Genomic DNA, 27,325 nt, shown 5'->3' with positions numbered 1-27,325 from the left:
CGATCTTCACTCTTCTGCTACATCGCGCGCTCTCTCTCTCTCCCCTCCCATCATCTCTGTATCGCTCACTGATCCCACAGTGTAGTAAAGCGGATAGGCAAGCTTAACAAACAGCGGAATCTTTTCAGAACAGACATCGACAGAGGTAGGAAACTTTCAGTCATCTATTTCACAGTAGTCGCAGTAGTCGATGACAAGCATGCCTGAGCAAAAGAAACCGAGCACCTCTTCACACTGGATAGGGGATTTGGCATCGTGGTTGTACAGACTGCGCAGTGAGAAGCCACCTGCACGCGCCACGACTCGCGCTCTCTATCCAGAAATCATCTTGAGACGCGTTCACGCGTATCTGGCGCATCGCGTCTTCTGACTGAATTTAAAGCATGAGAATTTTAGCTACTAGCTATAATGTTTGCGCCCTGCAGGTTGGATTTGAGTGTTTCTTCTCTTGTTTGCGATCTTGCATCACGCATCATGTTTTTACGTATTGTAGTTCACTATGAGCTGTTATTCATGTAAAAACGCCAAGCTTCTGCATGGGATGCGCTTAGGGCGCACAGCCACTGACAGATGTGCAGAGGGGATTTGGTATTAATACCATGGCGGGGTTTTGTTGGCGAACTGTGTGACACGGTTTGCGCTCGTAACAGGACGCAGTCGGTGTAAGGTGCATTTGCCTTAGCATTTCATAACTTTGACATGATGCCGCTCGTGAGTTGTTTCATTTGGTCTAATATGAATGCGTAATATTTGTGAGTAAGGATGTCAGAATGCAAAGCGTCTCCATGAGTATTTGGTGAGATTACATTCACGAGTCGACTCTTCATAATGTGCAAAAGAATGTGCGTATTTCTATTTAAAGTGTGTGTCGGATATCTTTTAAATGGAATCTATAACTATAGAAATATTTTATTAAAGAATAATGTTTTATAAATATGCAGAAGCTTGGAGAACATCTGAGTATTTAATCTATAGAAAAGTTATTGTGTTTGTGAATAACCTAGCACTTAGACTTTCACTCTCATGACTGCAGTTGAAGATTTAATTTACAATCTGCATTCCTTCACTTTGTGTCACCAGTGAAACACAATAATACTAAACACACATCTAAATATTGCTAATCGATGCCAACAAATGACTTCAGCAAGGGTAGTTACAGCAGGGCTTAGCAGGATTACACTTCCAGTGGTGTGCACAGGTGGGTGCCACGGTGCTCAATCGGTCAATGATACTCAGAGCTATTAGCTCAGTTCCTCAGCCACACGAGCACTGTGTTTGCACAGAGAGCCTGTGGCTTAAACCGCAATGGACACAGAGGTCAAGCCTCCACCATGGTGAAGTGGAGGACATTTTGGACAACATCTCGCAGCATGACTTTATGAGTCTGTGTCTTTACTTCCCTCAGGCTTAATGGTTTGAGGGCACCAAATTTGGTGTTTAAATGTCCAAATGGGAACGATGTTGCTCTGTGCGTGAGAGGAAAATAATGGATATAGTCAACATGTTGTTTTTCTTGTGCACTTAATGCATCTCTCTCATCGCTGCACACAGAGACAGTAATTATGATGCTAAACAGAAATGTCCATTTTCTCCAAATATACCCCTGAAGACAGAATCCCTGCAGGCTTTCAATGTGCCTTTTAATTAGAGCCTTATAATGATATAAGAGATGGAGGGAAGATGTAAGTTGTGGGGGATGGGTGTCTTATAATATTCAGCTTTCTTTAATGAATTATTACTTTGATTCTGTTATAAAGGTTTTGGCCACAAGTTGTGCATTCATTTAAAATGTAAAATATTTGTACATTTATTTAATTTTTTGTTATTAAAACTTTTGAGTTTCTTGGAAAGAGATTAAATCCTTTTGCCATTGAACAAAGAAACATTTGGCTTATGTAATACAATATTTTATTATCAAATCAATGTGCATAGTAAGGCTTATGTCTCTGATGACAAAGAAATCACTGCATATGAATAGATTTTTAGCCATACAGTAATGAGGTAATATTTTACCTGCTCCTAGATCTATACTCTTCTTTTTAGACTTTTCAAAGGAGTATCTTAAAACTATTACTCAGCAAAATTGAGGTATTTGTTGATACATGTAATGCATGCATACTGTTTATACAGATAATAGAAAAACATGCAGACATCATGCGTTTATTGTCCTAATCAAATTTCCTTTAATATTCCTTCAAGAGCATCAATAGGCACTCATGAGCAATAGAGAGCAAATGATTGCATCACATTATTTTCGCTTATAGTTGACATTTATCTTGACACCTATAGCTGAACATGTTACCCACCTAACCTATCATCACACGTTTGCTCAGTGAAATCAAGAATCAAGAATCAAGTCAGGATGTCTGAGTTATTATGCTGTGCTGATTGTGTCTCACTATTGAGTCTCAAGATGATGGGTTAATGAGGTTTTCCTGTTTACCTTACTGCTACTTCCTATTGGCTGGCCCAGGGGCTAAATTAAACCCCTGTCCTTTGGGGGCCCTAAATTACATTAGGCACTGCTATAACATGAATATGTTGTGAAAGCGATGTGAGGCTAAGTATGGTGTTCCATTTTCAGAATTTGTGCTCTGCATTTAACCCATCCAAGTGCACACACACATCAGTTTGTAACACACACACCATGAACACACACCCAGAGCAGTGAGTAGCCATTGCAGCAGCACCCGGGAGCAGTTGGGGGGAACGGTGCCTTGCTCAAGGGTCTCATCTCAGCCGTGGTATTGAAGATGGAGGAGAGCCCTGATCATTTACTCCCCCCCCTACAATCGCTGCTGGTACTGAGGCTCGAACCGGCAACGTTTGAGTTAGAAGTCTGAGTCTCCAAACATTAGGCCACCACTGCCCCCATTAATTGTGTTGTGAGGTATGCAGTCCATATGTGCACATGTTTGCTGTGTCTATATAAGTTTATGTGTGAAAATGAATGTATAGAAACATAATCCTGTGAACGTAAAAGCATGCCTAACTATATGAAGATTGACTGTGGGATAAATAGCTGTCATATTGGTACTGTAATGTTAGTTTTCATGGTGTTGCTATGTTGTTTCTAAAGATTTTCAATTGCTATGAGAATGCTTGGGTGTTTGGGATGGTTGCTAGGGGATTGTGGGTGGTTACTAGCGTTGTTAGTAGAGTTTACAGGCCCAAGTCTCATGACAGTTTGATTTGATGCGTCTGGTCCCATTTTCAATCTACTGTAAAGGATATGTTCTGGAATTGTTTAATTTGAAACAAAGTGAGCTTGATGAAAAGAATCAGGCATGCTCACTAAAAACTGTAACCATTCATATTACAAATGTTAAACTATGAGTTTTTAACCAATTGGCTTGAAAGATAAGCTTGGGAAATCAGATTCTTATTAAAATTTTAAATACATGAATATACAAAAGACAGAAACAATGCCGTGCCATTTGACCTTAAAGATGCTCTGTATCTCAAAGTCTGCGTTGTTTTTCAGGCCACATCTCCTGTACTTTATTAAGCGTTGTGATTTTAGTCACATCTTGACAGAACTGCTTTCAGAAGCGAACTGCTACAGAAGATGGATTGATATACTATTTGAGTAACGCAAAAATGATGGAGTGTGAGGAAAGCATTGATTAATATTCCCACTGCATGTAAACTCATATTCTGAAAGAAACTCTCTCTCCCACACTATTCCCACCTTTGACATTTAAAAGAGCAAAGTCATAATGTGCATCTTTGTACTAAACCAGCTTAAAGAAAGTGACCTTTCATTCAGTCAGAGCTACACTTGAAAGTTTCTCACGCAGAAAGATTTTCAACTTTCTTGAGTTGGCACTGTTAGTCAGAAACATTTTAATTGCTACATTATATAATCAATTTTAGACATTTGGCTAAGTAACACAAGGATTAAAAAGAGCTTTAAAGATTGGGTAACACACACAGTTTCTAAAAATCTCATATTGATCTTGAGTACCTATTCAGTAGTATTGCATACTTCGTATCTTCAAAGTGTATTTAGTATGATCAAATTCATAAAAGAGAGATACAGCAGGGTAAGATTATTTCTGGAAAAAGACAAGCTTCTGTAGGCAGTCAGGGGGGACGGAACTACAGCACGAGCATACAAAATATCATCCCATTATCCCTTAGTGTTGTTTACATTATGCATGTACACGCCGATAGCTAACAAAACAAAGACATATGACTTAGTTTGACTTACCACGTCCGGCATCTATTAGCACTTAGCTAGAGGCTCTAAAATTCTCACATTAATCTCCTCTAAAGTTTCACAAGAAATCTCAGTGACATCTCACACTGTGCTCAGACTTTTCTCCTTAGCTAAATACTCTAACATTCTCTCATTTGTCTCCTCTAAAGTTTCATAAGAGCTCAATAACATCTCACACTGTGCTCAGACTTTTCTCCTTAGCTAAATACTCTAACATTCTCACATTTGTCTCCTCTAAAGTTTCATAAGAGATCTCAATAACATCACACTGTGCTCAGACTTTTCTCCTTAGCTAAAGACCAAATTTACCTTCTCAAAGTTTCATATGAGATCTCTGTTACATCTCACACTAAAACTTCTTAGACTAGTCTTAAATTCATCTTTAGTCATCCTTTTTAAAGCCTGGTATAGACTGATTGCCCTTTGGTAACCATAGTGAAAAAAAAATATGTTTTTGAAATACATTTATTTCATGCTAAGTATACTGCAAATCCATTTACAACTTATGTACTTATTGAAAATATACTGTGATTGTATTTGTGTTATACTAAATTGGTTTACTTAAAGTCTGCTAAATTGAAACGATTAATTTTGTACATAATATACTTTAATTGTGCAGGAATAGTGCACAAACTCTCATTTGCGGATATTTTTATTTCTCCTAAGGAATTTTAGGAGAAATTTCTGATGAACTGCTGACAATTAATCAAGAAACATAGAAGAATCACAACAATGTCTCCTGAGGTTAGAAAAAGCAACCAATGAGCTAAACAATTTCCCCTGAGAAGCGGTATTGATGGGCGTGATGCGTGAACTTGGTCTTTCTCTCTCAGCAGCGTGTGGGTGTGGTCTTGCGCACATTTAACAGTTTAAAAAAGTCTGAATGCATGAAATAGCATGTTACCCTATCTTTAATTTATCACCCGTCAGCCTCATATTGATTTATCATTGGTCTGATAAAGTCCAAGAACAGTGTTCAACAGTGGCATGCACATTATCTCACATGCCTGATAAGAGACCTGGGGACATCGAGAGAGAGAGAGGGAGAGAGAGAGAAAATCTGTGAATTACACAAATGTGTAACATACAAATCTAATTTAAATCATTGCTGTTCCACAGATAAAAAATGTTTTTGTAATGTTGATCATTATTTTATCATAACAAACAACTAAAATTTTACTCTTTAATGACTTTATTAAGCATATAAAATATCTTACATCAGTAAATACATCAGTGATTTGACCTGAAACCAATCATTTTCTTTTTTAATTTTATTCCAGCAAGTACACATTTGAAGAGATCAGTGTTTGCCTTTTTAACTCTGATAATGGATGTTGCGTTTAATAAACAATTTCCAATTCAATAAAAAAAAAAACGTTTGAAACATATCTGATTTAATTTTTTTGCACACCTGTATCACAGTTTTACAAGTTGAATTGCTATTTTCTAGTGGCATGTCTATTTCACACATCTAATGCAGATCTGTTGCATAACAGACAGAAAGATGGACAGGCAGCCATACAGACTGCCTTAAAATTGATGCTCCATAACTGAGTTTGAGCATTTATAAGAAGGAAAATAATAGATGGTGAGAGACTGTGTATGTGTGTGTGTGTGTGTGTGTGTGTGTGTGTGTGTGAAAGGCTACCATCTGCCATCTGTAGTGCTCTGTGCCAGGACCCTCCAATCATCCACTATGAGTGAGTGTGGCATACAAAACCGAAAGACAGAATGAGAGACAGATAAGGGGGGAAAGTGGGATTTGCATGAATAGGTAACCTAGACTTTCTCTGTGAAAGTTTTTCTTCTTCAGCTGAGAAAGGTTTTTTTAGAGAGCAGCTCTGTCTCACAGTTTATGGATCTTCATGAATTACTGGTGTTTTTCTGCCTGTCCCAGTTCATTTCTTGGCAATAACATTTTTCTGACTCCCTGCCCACATCTCCACTCCCACCCATACTCTCTCTCTTTCTCTCTCTTTCACTCACACTCTCTCTCTCTCTATCACTCTCTCTCTCTCTATCACAACTTCCAGAATAAGTCTCACAGTACTGTGTACTGGTTAATCCATTATATAGTTGTTCGTATTTGTACATTCTGTGGTAACCACAGTGAGTAACAGACTAAGCGGGGTTTGTGACTAAACACTGGCGCTATGCAGTGGTTGCTCAAATATCTTATTCACGCTACCAAGTTTAATGCTGGCAATACAGCAGACAAAATTTAAACGAACAAAGAGCAAAAAAGTTTTCTCTTGATGTGAAGGGCCTAAAGTCTATTTCATGTGTAGCAGATAGAAAGCAAGCAGTTCAGATGTAGCAAAGTCAGATTAATCATTAACATTATATCAATATATGATGTATATTGATGTATATATCATATAATATTCAGTATATGAATATTATATATTCATATAAAACTTTTTTTTTTAATAAAGTAGTTGAAGATAACATATTTCAGTAGCTCTGTTACTGTGCTGTAAAGGTGGCCCACTGCCCTATACGCTATAATCCAGCGATCAGGGCCATCACCCGCTTCACCCATGCAGGGACAACAAATGTAGGGACATTTTTTCGTATCTAACCGCATTGCCCTGAATACCTTAATCATCCACATCGACGTAATTTCTTAAATGTCACTCAAGCACCAGCTTTGATCATGGCACAAGACGAAACCCCTGAAGTTTCCTGTGATCGTTTCCTCAGACTCAACTCCAGGTCTTTTCAAACTTGCCTCTGAAAGGAGACACTTCCATTAAACTATATCTGTAATCTGTCTTCGAAATTGAATGATGCTTTTCCAAGATGGAAGCAAGAAGCAGAAAAAAGGCTCCACCCCGAGGCCACGGAGCCTCATACACAGCACAGTGGGGTTTCATTACCTAAATCATAATGAATTTCCCTGTCTGCTCTGGATTGGTGCACAGCGTGGCCTTGGATAGTTAAGGGACCCCTTAATAAACTGAGCATTGTGAAGTGAGAATTAATTCACAACCCATTCGCCACCTGTTCACAACACAAGCACATCATTCCTCTCTTGTTACTTTTACAAACATCATTGTGAAAACAGAAATAGTTGAGCTTGTTATGTGCTTTTTGATTTGATGTGATTCTCCCCATACATATTTATACTTCCCGTGCGTTTCAAGGCACACTACAGTAATGTGTTCAGTGTGTTAAATGAGAATGCGAATGGTTCTAACACTGGTTTTGTTTGAGCTCGATTGTTGTTGAAAATGGTAATGATATTCACATCCTTTTATCTTAATCGTGCAAACAATAACTAAAAATACACCTGGGAGAGTCTGGTTTTAAATGTGTGGATAACAGTCCTCTAGAGGAGGACTTCAGACTCCATAATCTTTAAAGCACATTAACAGCATATTTTTAAAAATAGATCTTTTTTCTATAATCTGTGAAACTCTCACAACTCCTGCAGGGATTTGTTGCCCTTTTTAGGGTTCTTGTTAGTGCAGCGATTCAACAGGAATGAGGTTTGCTGTGTATGCTATGTAGGGTTACTGTAGCTTAAAGTGATAGTTCACCCAGAAATGAAAATTCTGTCATAATGTACTCATGCTCTTTTCATTTTAAACCTGCATGGCTTTCTTTCTTCGACAGATTTTGATGAACTTTGGTAACTGAACATAGACAATACCCATTGGATGGGATTGGTTTTGTGTCCATACAATAGAAGTGAATTGTTACCGCCATTGTTTGGTTGCCAACATTCTTCAAAATATCTTCTTTTGTGTTCTGCAGAAGTAAAAAAAGTCTAACAGGTTTGAAATGATGAGAGGCTGAGCAAATGATCACAGAATTTTCATTTTTGGATTAACTATCCCTTGAACTGGTAAACCATGGCGCTATTAAAGACAGCACTTGCCATTGTAAGTAACTTTGTCAATTTACCTCCTGCATATAAGTAATATCACTTGCGCAGGGGTTGCGTGGGATAACAGTGAATTTAGGTATTCCTATTCATTCAGTTGCAGAAGTTAGTGAAATTTGCACAAATCAGTGACAATATTGATGTTGTTATTCTGGTAGCAATAATATAACAATTTTATGTTATTTTATGTTAAAAGTTAGAATATATTGATGGTTGTATTGTTTATTATTCTATCTTAATAGTCCTTTCAGTATTCTATAAGGTTTTTTATGCATAATATTAACCCTAGAATGTAATCAAACATTTTAAATAGCTAGGTTTAAATATATAACAACTTTGATTACTGCAGATGTATGCTATTTTAGTACACACCTTATCCCACCGGTCACAATTGTGACCAACCATAAGACCCAATTTTTCACAAACTTTTTCATATTTTTTTAACAAGAATTAGTGATTATTTCAAAGGGTTACTAATGACACAGTTAACCGCAGCACTCAGCCTGCGACCTCATGCGCATAGTCAATAGCCTTGCAGGTGTTACATTGCTTTAATACATATAAAAGAGTTTTGAAGTGAGTTAGATCTAAGTGCAGCCTTGCCAGATAGAGTTGCAGACAGCACTCAGACTGAGCGAGTGTGCATGTGTACAGACGCGGTCACTATTCTGGGCTGTGCTCAGGTCTTCATCAGACTGACATCTTCACTCAAGCACAGCATGTTTGCAAGGTCAGCAGTCACCAATGGGACTCCAATTTTCAACTCTTTTCTCCCCATGGACCCACACTGGTATTATACAGTTACTGAGGCACGTAAATGGTGGCAAAGAAGCTCAAACGGGGCTAAATGCATCCACAGGGACCCATCAGGACTCCCAAAACTATTGTAATCTCTTGCTGTGTCTGCGAGACGTGACTGGACTGTTTTCAGCACCACGGACAGCTCAGTTGCTCATGTAACCAATCAGAAACTACATAACATGCAGTATGTCTCACATCAAACAGATATTGTCCAATAAGAGATCATATTAGGGGCTTTAAACACATTAGGGGTTAGCACAACCTCATTGACTTTGATTTAGAAATTATTTTTAGCTAATGCATTAGTTCATATTCAAAATTTGCTGAATATGGAACTGTTCATTTTCCCCTAACAATGGCATTTGTTGTTTCCTCAGCTTTGATATTATACATAATTCATATCAAGATTTATAACTTGACCAAAATGGCGGAATGAATGAACTTTGTTTTGCAATTCATATTGCTGACTCAAATCTTGCAAAATAAATGAATTCCACCCGTGTGATGTGCCAGCTTGCACCTTAATGTCTGGCAAAAATGTATATAGTTGTAATTTTTAATCAACACCTGGAAAAATAGAAAACTAGAGAGAGACGCATGGCAAACTATGTCCTTACTTAGCATTTTACAGCAGGATGTAACATTTAGGCTTCCATTGAGCCAAATGTCTTACGAGCCGTATAATGGATTAGTAGACTTTTATTTCCTTTCAAACCTTAATGTTCCCTTTAAATTTTGATGAAATAATCTTGGTAATGGAGGAGGCCCGAGTTAATAGAATCCTATTGGAGATATTAGATTCACGAGGGGAATAGAGAACTGACGCTAAACATTATAATTCATTTATCCATTATCCATATCCGTTTACTGTTCACTCCACAAAGTGTTTACCAGGATCAGCACAAACTTTAGATGTTTTACTGATGATTTTGCACGAGTCCTCTGCTAGTGCCCATCCCTCAATAAGCTGCTCTTTATATGATGTTTAAATCTGATCTATTCCATGATTCAGCATTAGTGGATTAGTGTGATGATGCTTCGCCCAATGGGCGTTACTCTTGCATGTGATTGGGGCAGAGGGTAAAGAATCAGGTCAACGCTCGTGTCTGGCACCACAGTAGAAGTTGATTTCTATTCTGTTTCAACACAGTGAGACGCAGGAGCCATGGGGCAGTAAAACCCTTTATGTACAGTACGTGCACACAAAAAAATTATATCTCTGCCGGACAACCAATCAGAATGCTCTATGCTGCTTGTGCATAAAGCATGCCTAATATGTGCAGAGTGACTCATATGTCACCCTGACACATCTGCTAAATTGAATTACCTCAATGTTTTGTGAACGCATAAAAGAAACATTTCAACCTTCACCCACTGAAACTTTCATTGAACATCAACTGAAATATTAAATTCGACTGAAGGACTGATTTTTTCTTTAATAGCTACATGAAGCCACATTCCTAATTCAGTCAAGTATGCGGTCGGTCATCTCTCACTTTATTCTCGCAGACTAGCCGGCTGGTAGAGGGAGATTGAGAGGTTGTGTTTATAAGAGCCTGCAGGCATGCTCTGCTGCTCCCAGGGGCTGGATTGAGCCGTTGTGATGAATGTGCAAAATGCAGCGTGTTGAGATTGTAACATATTGTAGTTCTAAACAATACAAAGGTAGGAGGAGGGTGGAGGCTGTACTTGGTTTGATATGGTGGGTGCTGTTGTTTATGGTGCACGCACCTGGGTAACGTTGACGGGGATTGGTTTTTGCGATGCAGTCTATCTTTCAAGATCGTACAGGTATTTTGTAGAAAAGAAGAGCTTGAATAAATTCACTTGTGTCCATAGTCGATTTTGCAAAGCTTTAGCTTGACGATTTACAAACGTTACAATTGGTGTACAGTAAACTAATTAGCAAGAGTGTTGTTTTTGTTATGTAACACTTATTAATTCCTAATGGTTGGTTTGTGTATGGCTTTAAAAACAGATGGCACGAATGGACAAGGTGGTGGAGAGATCTAGTGAGACAAAGAGAGATCTGCAGAGTTGAGTGAATTGGGGGGGGATTGAAGGGGTTGGCAGCCTGATAAAGCTGTTCACACCACACTGACTCACACACATCCCAGAGGCCACACGACCCTGTGCATGAAGACGTCAGAGCACTTGGGGGAAATGAGTGTGAGAGGAAGACAGCAGAAATTGGACCAAAAGCATGCTTAAAAAACAATGAGTGTCTGTAGAGAAGTATTGTAAAAAAAATCGACCTACTAAACCACGCACATCATGTGTCTTCCATTGGCAGGACAAAACAGACAATACAGGCTAAACCTATGCTATTGGTTGAACAAGTGTTGTTGTGTTGGGCTGGTTGGGATTTTTGTAGAAAATGTGTTTTAAAGGCACCGCAGAGTCACACTGTTTACACTGTTATGGGAAATCAGCCTACAAATGGCTTACTTATAATTGTCACTGACTATTAAACTGGAATCGCCAAAATAATTACACACTTTTGCTGTAAGTTTAATTGCAGCCTTAAATCTTTAAGTAAAACCAAAGTGGTGCCAAAGTTATAGCCTGCAGCGAGAAGTTCACTGCATGCTTTCGACCATTTCGATTTAATTACTCATAAAGAAAATTGAGTGGGTAATGAGAAGAAATGACAGTAATTATTGTGACAAGTTAAATGCAAGGAAACAAAGAAACTGTTATAACAGGGTGATTTTTTTCACTGTTTGGAAAATATTTTTGAATGATGTCTGAGGAATTCAGGGGCATCACCTGATGTACCATTATCATTAAAAGCTTTAGGAATAGTTCACCCAAAATAATGTTAAATTCTTGGTTTATTCACCCTCATGTTATTTCAAAAGTTTATGACTTTCTTCGGGGGAACACAAAAGAAGATATTTTGAGGTTTTGTCTCTATAAAATGGATGTCAGTGTTCTCAAATGTTCACTGTCACCAGTGTTTAGTAGAATAGCATGAAGATATGTGTATATTTGATTTAAGCAAGTATAAGGACATAACAAAAAAGACAAACAATATTTTTATATGGATTTGTCACCAAGAAGCTTTGCGATACTCTCTGCGGTTTCATTGTATAGCTGCTGAGTTAAAAAACAGCTGGATGCCAATTTGCCCTCACTGCCCAGGAGCCACGTATCACTTCTTATTATTTTTTGCCCTGGGTGCAAGAAGTTGGTGATTCTGATTGGCACACCTCCAAATAGCTTCAAAACCCCTTCCAATATGTCACAGGTCATGTGGTGGATAACACCCATAGTAAACAAGAGATAAAAAAGGGAATATGTAAATGGGGTTTACTGATTGTGAGCTGCAACCGAATGGTGTTGCATAACGAAGTCCTGGAAGGCAGAGACCAGTGAGTCACCTGAGAGTTTGTGTTGTTATCCACGGCAGAAGGGCAGGTAACCAGGCGACCTGCCATAAATAATTTAAAGAAAAATAACAAATAAAAAAATATGTTTTATTTTATTTTTGTGGCATGGCCTGCACCCTTAGAAGGCATTTCTTGTAGTCCTTCATAAAAACATTCATTATGCTTCTTTTTATTATTACGCATAAGATAAATGTAAGTTGAGCTTGAGTATATGTAACAAACAGCCCCAAATTCATTTAGTAATTCAGAAAGAGCTCACTGTCAATAAGGCTAAAGATCTCAGCTCTCCACACAGTGACATTTCCAGCCGTTGACTGATGACAGTTCCTGCCTGTTAAAAACCACAGAATATTTCTTGTCATTGAAACTTTGAGATCAGAGAGCTCTGAATCTGAATCATCTATTGAGTGAAAAGAGGGTTGGCAGTGTGCACAGCCCTTATTAGCTCTGCCTCTACTTTGGATGAGGGAGAAAGGGCATCCACTAATAGATGTTTATGTATAGACCTTCTTTAGTCTTGGTGTGCTGGAGAATCTTGACACTGGTCCAACGATTTCCATCCATCCTAAGAAACCTTCCTGTTTCTTACGCGCAGAGAGCAATTTCTTGATATCAAAAGTGTTCACTGCCTCACAGCAGATATGGGAATCTGGTTTGATGCAGGACAGGATGTTGAAATCAGTTCAAGCATGGCAGAAGCCCACCTTCACAACAGTGTAAAACCCCCGCAAAGAGGTCAGAAAGAAAGTAGATAGACATTCAGTAGAAAAACTATATGCAATTCTGCTGTTTTTATGTGCAATGATAAATTGGAACAAGAATGTTTTCTGTGAAGTGAAAAGAATGCACTTATACAGTATAATACATCACTAGGTGTGACTCTGTAGTTCACACGTTAAAAAGTGTTTATAATTTTAGTTTATCTTTTGAGTAAATGCCCAACTTTTCCAATAACAATCAATTTTAATTAGTAACTTCTGTTGGTTAAAGTTTTGAGTTAAAGTATTGTACAAATCTGCTTTATGCCAAGAGAAAATAGAGGCATTGCTATTTCTTGGCCCAGATTCACGGATATTATTATCTCAAGTGTAATCTTGCATCCATTGCGAAAAAAAGCAATGAACAGGTTAATACAGACTTAAAGGGATAGTTAGCTCATAATTCACTCAACCTTAAGATGTTCCAAACTTGTATAAAGTTTCTTGTTCTACTTCACACTAAGTATATTTGGAAGGATGTTTTTAACTAAACAGTTGTGGGGCACTATTGACTATCAAGGCGAAAGTTGGAGGACAAAACTCCCTTTTTACATTAATAATGTTAATGCTAGTTTGTCAATGTGAATTGTAGAATGGTAGCACACTTCACATAATATATTTTAATGTCATTAAACAATTGGACATCTAGAAAGAATATTGAATGTACACTTACATTTTATTTATTTCCCACTTCTAAAGGTTAATATACTTGATTTGAGAATCCCTATGCATTTAGTGTAACATAGTCAAGATAAAATTCTGAAATTTGAGATATTTATAAAACTACACAGAGATAGCATATATAATTCTTTATGTGCTCTGACGCACCCCTCAGGGTCTAATAAGGTGTTACTTTCCGAGGGGTCATGTTTTTCTTTATTGATTCTCTCTCTTCTTTTCTCATGATAATATTTTGATTTCCTCCTGCACCTTGTGTCTCAGGGAAACTGGCAGGGTTAATGCTGCAGGTAATGAGTCACCCTTAGAGCAGAAGGCAACCGATCGAGTCCTGAGTGCAAAACTGGATAAATAAACAATGACTAAACATTTGGCACGTCGCCCTGTGTATTGGAACGGTTTCAAACTTGACGTATAGGCAATTCCGTGAAAATGTTAACCTTACCACAAATTTTTTTTACTATGGGAACAGCACAGATTTGAACATTTGTTGCTTCAAATACCCATGGGAGATCTCTCTTCAAATTTGAAGAGCATTTGTTTTATTCTTAGTTCATGATTTTTCATAGTCAGGTAAGTGCCATTTTCAGGATTGTTACATCCATAATATGGACATATTCCACAATGGACACATGAAAATTAATATAAAGTAACTATTTCATATTCTATAAAGAGGCATGCCTTCTCAATTCATTGGGTATTATTGCTTCAGGATTGTGCATTTAAATTTACAGATATCCTACAAAGTTTATTGTCTCCCAAAAACACATCCATTTTTTGTCACATCCATAACACAATTTTTTTCATAGACTGACTTTGATGTTAAGACTTTATCAACAAGGGTTCAGTAAAATATAAACAGATGGTTCAATATAATCGTAACAAATTCATTCTCTGGGCATTTTTATGTCACATCCATAACGCGAAATGTCACGTCTATAACGCTGGAATTGCCTGTATGCATTTAGTGGCGAGATGATGTATGTTTTTAAAGACACCCGATGACTGGAACTTAGGGGCTCTGCGCTCACAAGCAGATGGAAAGATACTGTTTTTCTCTCCTCTCTGCAGGAGGCTCAGTTTGCTGCTAAAAACACCATCCCACTTTTTGTCTAGAGTTTTTATCTCTTCATAATATGCATTTTTTCTTTCAGCACTCTGTTCTCACCTATTGTGGAATATTCATGCAAGTTACTGGCATAATGCAGACCGATAATGTGCTTTTATTTCTTTAACATTTAAAGAATGTTGTTTATGTGTATGTGAGAAGGGTTTATGAGTTAAAATAACAGCTGTGTTGTAACTTGTTAAATATACACAGGGCACATCAATCACTTCACCAGCTGCTGCAAAAGATGCTAACAGTCATTAGCTTCTATGAACAGAGTGAGATTGCATTCGGTTCTGCTGAGAATTCACACAATAATAACCAATTAGTCTAGGGGGTTTCTGGGTCAGAAACACTGTTCCTTGCTTTAATAACATATTGATAGACTAATGAGATACTAGACAGAACCTGCCTTATGAAACCGATGTATGTTTTTGTGACCAAAAACCACTTCTGTGATTCTATCATGTGAACACCATAAAAATACTTTTTTTAACATTTGGGTTAAATATAAGTATTGGTCCAATTGATTCACACAAGGGAGCATCCCTGTTGAAAAAAAACAGCATATGCTTGGATAGGTATGTTTTGATGCTGGTTTGACCAGCTGAGGACCAGCAATTGACAAGCTTAATCCAGCACATGACCACCTTAAACTAGCACAAACCAGCATCAAAACATACCAAACCAGCATATGCTGTTTTTTTCAACAGGGATAGCAGCTACAAAAGGGGAAACACATACGCATTTAATTCACCTTATTTTTGACCTAAATGTGGGCGCTGCCATCTTTGAGCTGTTTGTCTTTAGACTTCCGGTGAGCCACTATACCTAATGGCAGTCGTATTGCGAGTGAGACGAATGTGTCGTTTTGACTGGCTAGTTAATATTTATTATAGAACCCAAAGGTACATGCATACTGTGTGTACTTAGAGGTTGCCATAATAACCAGTACAAACGCAAAGAAATGTCTACAAAACATCTGTTTTGACCATAATGCTCGCACCTTATGATCTGCATCCATTATTCATTATTTTAGCCTTCTGGTTGCCCTTTCTTCGGTAAAATTTCTTCGGTTGCCCTTTCTTGACTTCAATAACTAATTAACACCGTTCAAAATATCATTTTATATATCATAGATTACAAATAAACATATTTAGCAGAACTGAACAAACAGTATGGAAATAGTGGTATTATATTATTAGGTATTAAAACTTAGCTCTCAGTAAGTATTTAGCCATTTAAAACTTAACAGGCTATAGTAAACCTACCTGCTAGAGGATAGCAGCTGCACGACTAACAGTTACAGGACTTACCCGGTCATTACATTTACAATATTTCAGCAGACGCTTTTATCCAAAGCACATTTAACATAATTGTCAACACGCTAAACAGTTCTGATTGCCTAGTTTAACAGGCCATGTTACTATGAGGATTGAAGCTGAAGTAAGCAAGGGAGAGAATGAACAACATTAAATAAAAAAATTAATAGACATAAAAACAGACAATTATTAGTTGGCATGTATTCAAAAAAGTTGTGATGGATGCTGCAGCTCGGTGGAGACCTGGGAGACAAGATCACCCGTCTCCATTTTTCCATTATTAGTTAGAGGATCCAGGAATGTTTGCTCCACTTTAACTGGGATTCACATCTGCTTTTATAAACACAAATTTGTGGTCTGTCATGTACAAATTTTGACCGACTTTCCCACTGTGCATGTACCTCCTCACACTGTGTAATACTTCGCAGGTGTGAAAAATATTCACCAGAGCTGTTTTAATGTTGTTTTGAGCGTCCTCCCGCGACACCACTTCCATTGGTTTCCACCGCCCGGTAAAGAAAAAGGAAGTATCAAGACAAAAAGGAAGTACATCACATCATTGATGAGACCCACAATGCTTGATTTTATCAAACCCTGGTGTGTTTGAATGAGGGGCAATACATTATGTCTTTCTTCCCAGTCCCAAATAAACTGCAAGTGGGAACTCCACCTAAACCAGGATTGCAAGTGGAGCCCTTACAAAATGTAGGTCAATGACAATCCTGATTGAGACCAAACAGTAAAGAGTCTGACAGCAGAAGGTGGTAATGATATGTAAGCCTAAGGCAGACCTTATAGATATGAATTGATCTGAGAAAAAGAAATTAGCCCAATTAGAAGAATGGTATAATTAATTTAAATGATGATTTGACCCCAAAGGGAATTTTGTCCATCCTGAGTCTTGGTTATGAGACCTTCACAGACAAACTCAGATATCACAGCCTATCTCATCACAGGAATCCTGCATGACATCACAACTTCAGACAGGGGGTTAAAGTTCTCAACAAAATGATCTGTTTAAAATACTCTCTAACCTGTTTATTGCCCAGGCCAACAGCAGTATCTGATCCACAGCATGGCATTTTAACACAGATGCCCTTACAAGATGTGGCTTTTTCTGGTTGAATCTGTGCACTGCGGATGAAAAAAGTACTCTCAACACCGTTCCCAGAAGACCAGCTGAACAAAATGGTACACAATAGAAGCGAATGGGCCGCAGGGTACCAGACACAAGTTAGAGGCCAAAACCAAGTTCACGCTGTTAGAAATAACCATACCTGAGCTACAGTCTGGACATTTGATTTGACTGAAAATCACAGATTGTCTGAAGTTATTTTGCTTGTGGCTAGCAGAAGGCCAACACACACATCAGGACTCAGACAGGAAGTCAAATCTGTAATAACAAACAGCTTCAGGAATGCAACAGAGTGGCGGTTCCCAGAGTATATTATTGTTTATCACAGAGACCTTGGCCAAGAGCTGTCTTACACCATTTATTTACTGTGATATGGTGTCAGCTCAGTACCACTAGGTATGCAGGGTGAAGGTGTGTTTGTGTCATAACAATACACCTCTGAGATGCACAGTACGCTGTGCGGGTTCAAATGTCCTTGTAGATGAATTTATGGATTAGTGTGCTAGACATCTGCAGACCGACTGACAAACTCTCACTTTAGTGCCACTGTGAGAAAAGCTCATTAACTCCCTGCGACCGTGGATGAAGAGAAACAGAGCGTGCGGAGACGAAAATGAACATGATGACGTAGAAATAGATAACTCAAATATGATGTTTAAACAGAGAGGCAGAGAGTGACAGGTTTAGAAAGAGTGAGGTAGGATTAGGCCAAAAACGGAAAAAGGCCAGTGGTGAACAGCAGAGGCAGGAGGAAGAGGAGGTGTGGAAGAGAAGGATGAAGAAGGGAGAGAAAGTGGCTGTTGCCAGGGACAACAGCATAATAGAGAGCATTCCGCCTACACAACCTCTGCCTTGTTTTACTCCTCCTCCACTGTGGCCTGATTCTATCTCTTTCTCCATTTACCTGCCTTAAGTCATGTATGAGGTGGACCTCTCTCTCTCTGAGTCAACAAAGCTTTATTTGCATGATTCTGTCATCATTTATTCACCCGCATGTCGCTCCAAACCTGACTACATTTCTTTTTATCAAGCACTATAAGAAAAAATGTTAGGGAGAATGGTTGTTTTTGAACAGGCCACTGTTTTCTGTACAAAGTAAATGATGATCAGGAGCTGCCAATCATCTCCAAAAATGTCAAAAATATCAAAATAGTCATGCCTCATGGCACAAGTCTTCTAAAATCCTACAATACAGAAGTCATTATTCACTGAAATTCTTTCTATAGGATATACAGTACGATATCCAGTATGTGACCCTGGATACTGGGTTACTCTGATATGTTTCAGTGTTTGAAATGACTTGTGTGGACGAAAATATAATTGTGCCGACATAATAATTTATTTCTGGATTTTTATTAAAATCTTGGACAAAATATTGAATAAAAAGCAGCCAATAAGAGTCCAGCATAGAACTGGAACTCCTTCAAAACTGTTGAATGCTTTTAGTCACAACACAATTCCCACAGTTATAACTGTGTTATTGCATGGTTTTCATGAGTTTACTACTAAACAAAGAATAAAGTAAAAAGAGGGCAATTTTTTGACCGGTAGTGTTGTCTCTTTTTCTTCTGCTCCTGCTCTAAAATGCCTTCATGTTTTCACTTCTTTGCTGAAAGAGATAACTTATTTATGAAACGCACTTTGTAGAGCAGTTTGTCCGTTTAGGGCTACTGTAGAACCAACATGACGAATTCCATGGAAGGGGACCCACGGCGTATGTAGATAGAAATAGCTCATGCTAAGAACATAAGAATGTGCACCTCTAAAGTTATTTATGTATATTACATTGCATTTCTGTCAATAGATGCTTTTTTGGACATTTAAGTAGAGCCATAGTTACTTAACAAGAATTCACAATGTTACTAAATACGGGGTCAATATAACTGGCAACAAACAGGGTCATAAATGGCAATTGAAACAATTCAACCTAATTATTCATGTCACTTGGGAAGTGGTTATGCATAAATGGATCACAAAGTCTTTATTGTAGGCATCTAGGAAATTAAAATGTAGTCCAACACACCTGCAGACGTGCTTGTTAATTCGCGTTTGTTCGGGTGGCAGATATGCTATTGTTTCCAGCATTGAGTCCTGAGTTTCCATTGAGTCCTGAAAGTAACGAACATATTGCGTTTGAGTACTGGGATAGTGACAACATTAAATTATCGATTGATAACAGAAAAATCTAACACGCAGAGTTTGTTTAAACATTTATAAATCAGATTAAACCCGATTGAAATTAAGCAACAATACTGTGATGTTTCAGCGGTTGCCTACCTAGATCACACGCGACCGCTGAAATGAAGAGGGCTCAGCGCATGCGCACAGAACGCGATCTCCTCAAACGGCTGGACTTTTTAATGTAACTATTTTTACATCACTGTTTGTATTGAAGTGTCCCATACGGGATTGAGAATACACATGCGATGATTAGAAAAATCACCGCCAAACAGCATCTCCAAAACGAGATGAATTATTACGGTAATCCACAGGAAGGGAAAAAACGTGGTTTCCGAGCTTGTCCGGCAGGAGAGTCTTCACGTTATGACAAAAGAAGTGATATGTGTTGTTTTCCTCTTTTCTTGTGTCATGTTTAAATGACGTATTGTAGCCCAATAAATGTGCTACGCTATAAGAACGAGTGGATGTAGTCGGACGCCACCTAAATCATCATTTTATCTAGAATAATTAAGCATAATGCATCTCTTATTTACTGTGCTGTTTTATATTCCTTACACATCACATTGAGGATTTGTGACTGATCTGTTTTTCTATCTTTTTGATTTCCACGTCTTTTCTTCTCTTATCTCTTCCTCTTATGTCACTAACTGGCAGTCTATGTCAAGTCTGCCACCTTATTTAGATTCAGGCTAATTAGGAAAGCCAAGTGGGTTTTGCAGCACTGCAAACAACATTATTCTGATGTTATGCCAGCTCTATAACTACCCTCTCTCTCTCTCTCTGCCATCATCTCTTATCTGCAGCTCAGAGCTCATCATTTCCTAGCCCCTGTTCCCTGCGACAAGTGAATTTCAAGCCAGGCTTAAATACTGCAGCATCAGGACGCTTATGTGTGAAGTCCGCAGTCACAGTCACATCTGGTTCAGCAATCACACCTGATCCACAGCATAATCTGGCCTGTGGAAGAGAAGGAGAATACACTGCCAATAACAGAAAGGAGTAACATCAGGTATGAAGTGACATACACATTTGAAGAACTGAGTTTTTTTTTGTCTGTGTCAAATCTGTTTGAAGAGAGTCGAGTTTTGAGAAGATCTTAATGTTTTAAAGAGAAACTGTATTTCATATCAGTATTCCAGTGTAGTCCTTCTCTCTCAGTGGTAGCAAGGGACGCCATGTGTAGTGAGACAAATTTTTCAAAGTTCATAGTTCAAGTCCCGTCACAGCGGCAGGCGTTAATACATATTTACTTAAAAGAACTCAAATGCAGTATAACATGGTTTTTATTGGCCATTAGGCCTTTACATGTATTGATTGCTTGTATATTAGACTACAGTTATTCCTGTGATACGCTGTAAGGGACTGGTTACTGGCGGTTTTTTGGTTGGGGGGGTACACTACACAAGAAGAAATTCTTCTCAGTTCTTAACCAGGCTAAATCCTGCCCCAGGCTGACAGGCACAGCACTTTGTGTTTTTGTAAATGATGATGGACCCGTCATACTTTTCCTGCTCCGTCTTATACCCTTTCATACACACTTAATCATCAAAAAAGTACTTTTACTTTAAAACGCTCACACAAAACATGGAAAAAATGATTTTTTTAAGTTGTTTTGCTCTTTTTATGTTCTCTCAGCTGTGTCTACTGAGATGTACTGTGGACTTACAAGCAGAGTCTCGCCGATGATTTCCGCTCTTTTTAACACTAAAATGAAATGTTTAAATGGCCTTGCTCGCTTCCTTGAAAGGTCCCACTCATCCATGCTTACCGTAGCCAATTCAGTGGCAGCAAGTGGCTTTAATGAGTCTGCACCACTGAAACTCAGCGGTGACCCTCTTTACCCCCTCAGAGTCTGTAATGAAGACCGTCGTTATGCGTCCGCAAATGGCACACTGTGCTTTCTCTTTTCTCTCATAACAAATACCTTATGGCTCAGCATTTACTGCTGGGGTAAGGGAGAACACAGATAATTAGATATCCACCGTTGGAAAGAAAATCCACAGTGGAGATCGATGTACTATCTTGATTGTATTTACTAGGTGGCGGTAAGATTGGATTGAGAGCGAATGGAGACCTTTACGGTTTATATTTATGTATTTGGCAGACGCTTTTATCCATCAAAGTATATTTTTTATCAGTATGTTTGTTCCCTGGAAATCAAACCCCGAACCCTGAGCTACAGGAACATTTGTATTTGACTTTTGCAAGGGTCTCCTGCTGTCTTGGGGGAAAAACCCCTGAAATCCTCAATGATGATCTCTGTGCTCTAGAAATTTCAGGAAAAACGTCTGAGAATGCTGTGAATTTTCTATGTGGATCTATCTGTATAGTATCTGTATTTGTGTGTGCGGGTATAAGCCAGAACAGGAAAAGCATGTCGGTTTTTATAAATCCCACTATGTATATAGCAACAAAAAATACCCATTTCAAAATGTCCTATTTAGAGGTACTGTATGTGTTTGAGTAAAATTTTAATAATTAACTTACACTATTTCTCCCAATTTTCAACAAAAAAATTATTTGCAGGAAAATGAAAACTAGAGAAACAGGTCAAAATAACAGAAAAGATGCTCTGTATTTGTCAGACCTCAAAGACTGCAAAGAAAACAAGTTCATTTTCACTTTTAAGCAATATAATACACTAACATTTCTACATGTGATTAGGAAAAGTTCAACAATTATTTGTATACAAGAAAGTAGAGAAGAGGAGTGTGTGGTAAGTGTGGTGTTGGTGTGTGTTTAGGGACACAGGTGACCTTCCGCAGTTTGTGAGAGCTCATCTGCTGATCTTTCCCCTGGCTTTATCACCGTGGGGGGGCAAACTTACTTTGCGTGAGGTGTCTCTCCCTGCTCGGCCCATGAGAGGTGAATTTGTGTGTGTGTGTATGTATGTGTGAAATGGCTATTCTGCAGTGACTGCTGTGGCAATCTGTTGACAGCAAAGGTCGGTCATGTGGAGCACATTAAGCCAAGACCTTTAGGGAGAGCCACATATAAACCCATGCACACAAAAAATGTAATGAGTAAAAAATAACAGCGTGTACGCGGTCCTGTGTGTCATGTGAGAGATGTGACTATACAGTTTGAGAAGTGCATAATGGTTGCCTCTCCACTCCACCCACAGCGATTAATACGGGAACTCTATTATTACTACTGACAACAGCACTTGAGAGGACCGTTTTCACATCGACGCTACACACGATGACAAGAGGTTCTGTTCCATCCCTCCTTCCTTCCCTCTTAGGCTGTGAGGCAGCTGGAGTCTCCTCAAATGTTTATCGAGAAGACACACTCACCATTGACTGTTTAATTCTGTTGTGATTTGAGTTTTTAAGGGGATTTTGATGCTGAACGTTTTATTTGTCTGAGAGAGATGGTTTGTATGATTTGGGTCTGTGCATGCTCTGAGATATTTTCTCTCAGTGGGGGTCACTGGGGGACAATGCATGTGGTGAGATGCTGTAAGCTAAATCGCATTGTGTTTCTGTCGGCTGCTTGATCCAATGGGCCCTTATTATAAGAACATTATGGTGCACTTCTAGCCTCTCTAATACATTAATAGGTTTCATTCTTTTGCTCTACAGGACGTGCTTTCAGTAAAGCCTGATGTAATTTCTTTGTGTGTTGGGATCTGAATGGTGTTATTTTACAGGAAATCTTCTGCCCAGCCTGCTGTAAAATAATTCAAATCACTTTATTGTCATTTGCATTACGTATATGCTTTCAGCAGATGCTTTTATCTAAAGTGACTTCTAATGCTTTCATGCATTTTATATGTTTGTTCCCTGGGATGACCAAGGCAAGTTTTTTATTAAAGATTTTCTGGGTTTTTTATAATATTATGTAGGATAGTGTAGGATAGTGTTACACAGTATTTATTTCCTAAATAAGATGTATTTTATATTTGTATGTAAAGAAGAATGAACCTATTTGAGTCATTCTGTGCTCTCTCTTAAAAGAAAAGACAGCAGTTGAGTTCTAATGAAAGTATCGATCAGATTCCTCCCAAACCAGTGTGGTAGATTGGATTTGTTTGGTAGATGGTCGCAGCTCTTGGTTTTTCATATCAGACTGTTTTAAAATGAGCCTGATGGTCTTGTTTAGTTTTACAAACCGGTCCACAGCGATGTGCTGTCAGGGAGTCTTATAGTGTGTGATTCACATCGGCATGTAGATTTAGTTAAGACCGCATTCGTCTTTTTTTGTCTTATTTTCATTGCATTTAAAAAGGCTGGGTTTTATTTATATACATTAGTTTAGTAGATGCATCTGTACACTGTAGGAATTCCAGGGAACATGATCAATTAAGATTTGAGTGTTGTCAACAATCTAAAATTATTCCCAGTGACACTAATCTTGTTTACCTGAATCTGTTCATTCATTGAAGTGCCAAATGTCTCATTTAAACAATAAATTCTGGTAAAAGCACTTTTTCAATTATCAGAAGACTTGTATTTGTCATTATAATTTTTTAAGTCATAATTGTTGATCTGATGGTTCTAGGTCCACAAACTGCATGTAAAAGCCAGGATTTGGTGTTTATATCGCTTAGATACCCCCAATTGACCCTTCGCAAGCAGTTTGATTAACAAGCAATCTGACCAATCATAATGCAGATATTATGTGCCCCTATGACTGACTGCCATTTTGTCCGACAAATAAACCAGTCCATCAAGCCTGGCTCAGTAGAGCTTTGGTGATTAATATGAAAAAATGCTTTTAAGTTATTGTAATAGTAAACAGAGAGATATATAAATGGACAATGAAACCTTGTGTAGAAAAAAAGTTTTGTAGCATATTTTGTATGAGGATCTGAGAATCAATGAAAAGACGTTCAGCTCACTAGAGCGACCATTTGAATGAGAAAGAAATGTCTGGAAATCTGCTCCTCTTCATAAAGGAACTGTCTTGACCGTCAGATTGTCACTGTGTGGGCGTCTGTGGATATTGTCATGTGTGATTGAGCTTGGGGGCTTGTGTCAGGCCATAATGGCTGACCGGTTGTTCAGAAATGAGCTGTGAAAGCTAGTCCTGTTAAAAACTTCCCTGTTGGACCTGCCAATGTTAACACATTACTTACTGTGTATAGTTTCGCATTTGAAGAGGCTGTTCTCCGTGATTCCAATTTTCAAACTTCATGTGTAATGTTGCTGTTAGATACACACATACCTCTAAAACACTTCATTGAAATGTCCTTTGAAGTCCTGCTTGCAAATGTCTTGTGAGCAATGTGCTTGTTGTATTATCCAAACATAACATTATCAAAGCTTCGGAAACAACCAAAGAACACCCGCTTTAAGTCATACTGGACCCCCAATTTCCCTCATGTCATATAGACCCGCTCCCCCTATTTTTCTGCACTTTGTAGAGTTTGTATAGTGGCAATCTAGAATCTTACATTTTGAGATCTGGTGTTTGGTATACGTAGTGCTTTACTTCAGCTAGTGTTCCTCTTTAGGAGTATTCATGTCATCATTTCTGTACATTTTAAATGAATAGTTCACCCAAAAATGAGCCTCTAACTAGTTGTTCAAACACGTGTATGTTCTTTAAAGAACCATCCCTTTCTTACTTTTTATCTGGAGAACCTTTTATTGGCCACAAAGAACCTTTTGTAAAACAGAAAGTTTCTTCAGATGTTAAAAGTTCTGAGTGGAACCAAAATGCTCTTCTATGAAATTGTCAATGGGGTTCAAGAACTGTTTAACATTTTTGTGTGAACTATCCCTTTAAGCAATTAATGAAAATAAAAGCATACATTTTTTAAATAGAAAATACTTTTTTTACTGATATTTCAATGATTTTCACATAGCACAGCAGTTTGATATTAAACGTGGACTGACAAATCGCCTGTTGCTGGAATCCTGGGTTATTACAGCATGTTTAATCTTTCTTTGTCAAAGCATGAGATTAAACAAAAATCCAAGGCTTTGGTTTGTGCTGCAAAGAACTGCCAGAAGAATGACATTAATTCTTTATCCTCACATGTGTACCCTTGGTCTTATATTATTCGTCAATCCACAAGCAGATGGCCTAAAGAGCTTGTTTTGGTGAGGGTGATAATGTACACAACACATGGCTCGGTGATATAGGGAATAGATGTATATCTGTATGAATTGTATAACAGGGGTATAGAGTGAACAGCAGAATCCACTTTGATGCTGTTGTGAAAGTTATTGGGTCCAAAAAGTCACTAAACGGCTATATAGACTGTCATTTTGTAAGTCAGCCAGTCTGTAGAGACTGTGTAAGGAACAGACAGGGTGCAAACACACACACAGTTTTTGGGCTTGTGTAAACTGTGCCGTTCACACTGTCAGCTACTCCACATGGTAAGTGACAGGCGGCCAAGGAGGAGTGTTCTGTAATTAAATCGACATGACAGGACGTGAGAGAAGAGAAGGTCAAACGAACTCAAAGGTCTATGCAGGGTTTTGGAGAAAATGAATGTGAGAGATTTTAAAGAAATGGTCATGTTCACACAGTCAATGTTGAGAATTGACAGCCATATTTACTAATTGGTTTGACTTCCATTTGTTCTGTAAATTCACCATACAGATGTGGATTGAATGCTGTCTGTGTGAATGAGTAAATAAAGTATTCTTTTTCTAATTTAAGGATAGTGAATGATGTTTGTAATGTAGTAGTTTCTGGGACGATCTAGGCAATTCCTCTGCTCATGGCCACTTGGGTCTTCAGCAGATTTTTTTAAGCCAGTCACCTGAGCAATAAATGTCACATAACTTATCACTTTCTGCAGTTTTAAAGTGATTTATGTCTCGCTTGTGTAAAATTTTAGTCTGGCAGAACAAATGGCTTCTTTTGAATTGTCGCAAAATTTCTTGGTGTAGCAGCAATATCTGCAGCATGGGCATGCTAGCCAACTGAGCAATACATTCTGGTGCTGTAGACAACAGAGCAAAAACATTCAACAAAGTCAAAGTATAAGGTCAAATAAATAAGGAAAAAATTTAGAGGAACATTTTCAGAAGATGGCATGGTTTGAGAGAGAAAACACTGTTATCATTTAACACTTAAACAAGCAGGAGAACGAAAGAAAACTGCTGGGAGAACAAGCCCTCTGTTTTTGTTTTTGCCATCTGTTTAATTTTCTGCTTCAGAAATCTAGTGAAGCACTTGCTACATTTCAAACACTCCCATCCGCCGCTTCTCAAGTGCATCTCAGTGAACTGATGTTTTAGTATGCAGTTGGAGATGCGTGCGTCCTCCACCCTTCAGAAGTGGAGCGTATTGAGCACTCGTCTTTAAATAATAGTGCTAAGACCCCGCTGAGTTCTGCACAGCATGCATGAGGCACAAGATCAGAGCAATGAAAAAGTGAGATTGCGATATTACTTATTCTGTGCTGTCTCAACAGTTCACTTATTTCTTTATATAAGTATCTTTAAATATTATTCTTACATTCTATTGCTTTGCTCTTAGTCTCCCTGTCTTAAATTCCCACATTCCTCTTCTCTTTGAAGTGTCAAACTGTCATTAGGTCTTATGGCCCATGGTCAAAACGGACAAACCCAACAATTAATCTGGCAAACCACCACACCCCCCCCCCAAAAGAACACTGCATATTGTTTTTGTGTGTTGGTGGAAGCTCCATCCATTCAACCACAAGCATGCCAAGACATTTCTGAAGAGTTAAATGGTCAAAGTGATTTCATGAAGTCCCTGTTTTCTGCTATTTGTACTATTTGTCAGGCTGTTGCATAATGTACGGCTCTATCATGTCATTGTGGTGAAGTCATGACCCCCTGCAGCTGTGCTGTTGTTTTTACAAGGTTAATCTGAATGACTGCACTGATGGTCATGAGGTCATGTTTCTTA

At 38.3% G+C, this 27,325-nt stretch overlaps 1 protein-coding gene across 2 annotated transcripts in view; it reads left to right on the top strand.

Annotated features, from left to right (window-relative positions):
- Positions 1–27,325, top strand: part of LOC130426636 (protein phosphatase 1 regulatory subunit 29) — a 62,447-nt gene continuing 35,122 nt past the window's right edge. For both annotated transcript variants that reach the window (XR_008907208.1, XM_056753512.1), the window contains exons 1-2: positions 1–145; positions 20,290–20,495. The gene's annotated coding sequence lies outside the window, so the exon portion shown is untranslated. The remainder of the gene's footprint in view (positions 146–20,289; positions 20,496–27,325) is intronic.

Source organism: Triplophysa dalaica, chromosome 7 (assembly GCF_015846415.1).
Source record: "Triplophysa dalaica isolate WHDGS20190420 chromosome 7, ASM1584641v1, whole genome shotgun sequence".
In the NCBI taxonomy this organism is placed as follows: Eukaryota; Metazoa; Chordata; class Actinopteri; order Cypriniformes; family Nemacheilidae; genus Triplophysa; species Triplophysa dalaica.
The sequence above is the reverse complement of the archived record's forward strand: the minus strand, read 5'-3'. Positions and strand labels throughout refer to the sequence as shown.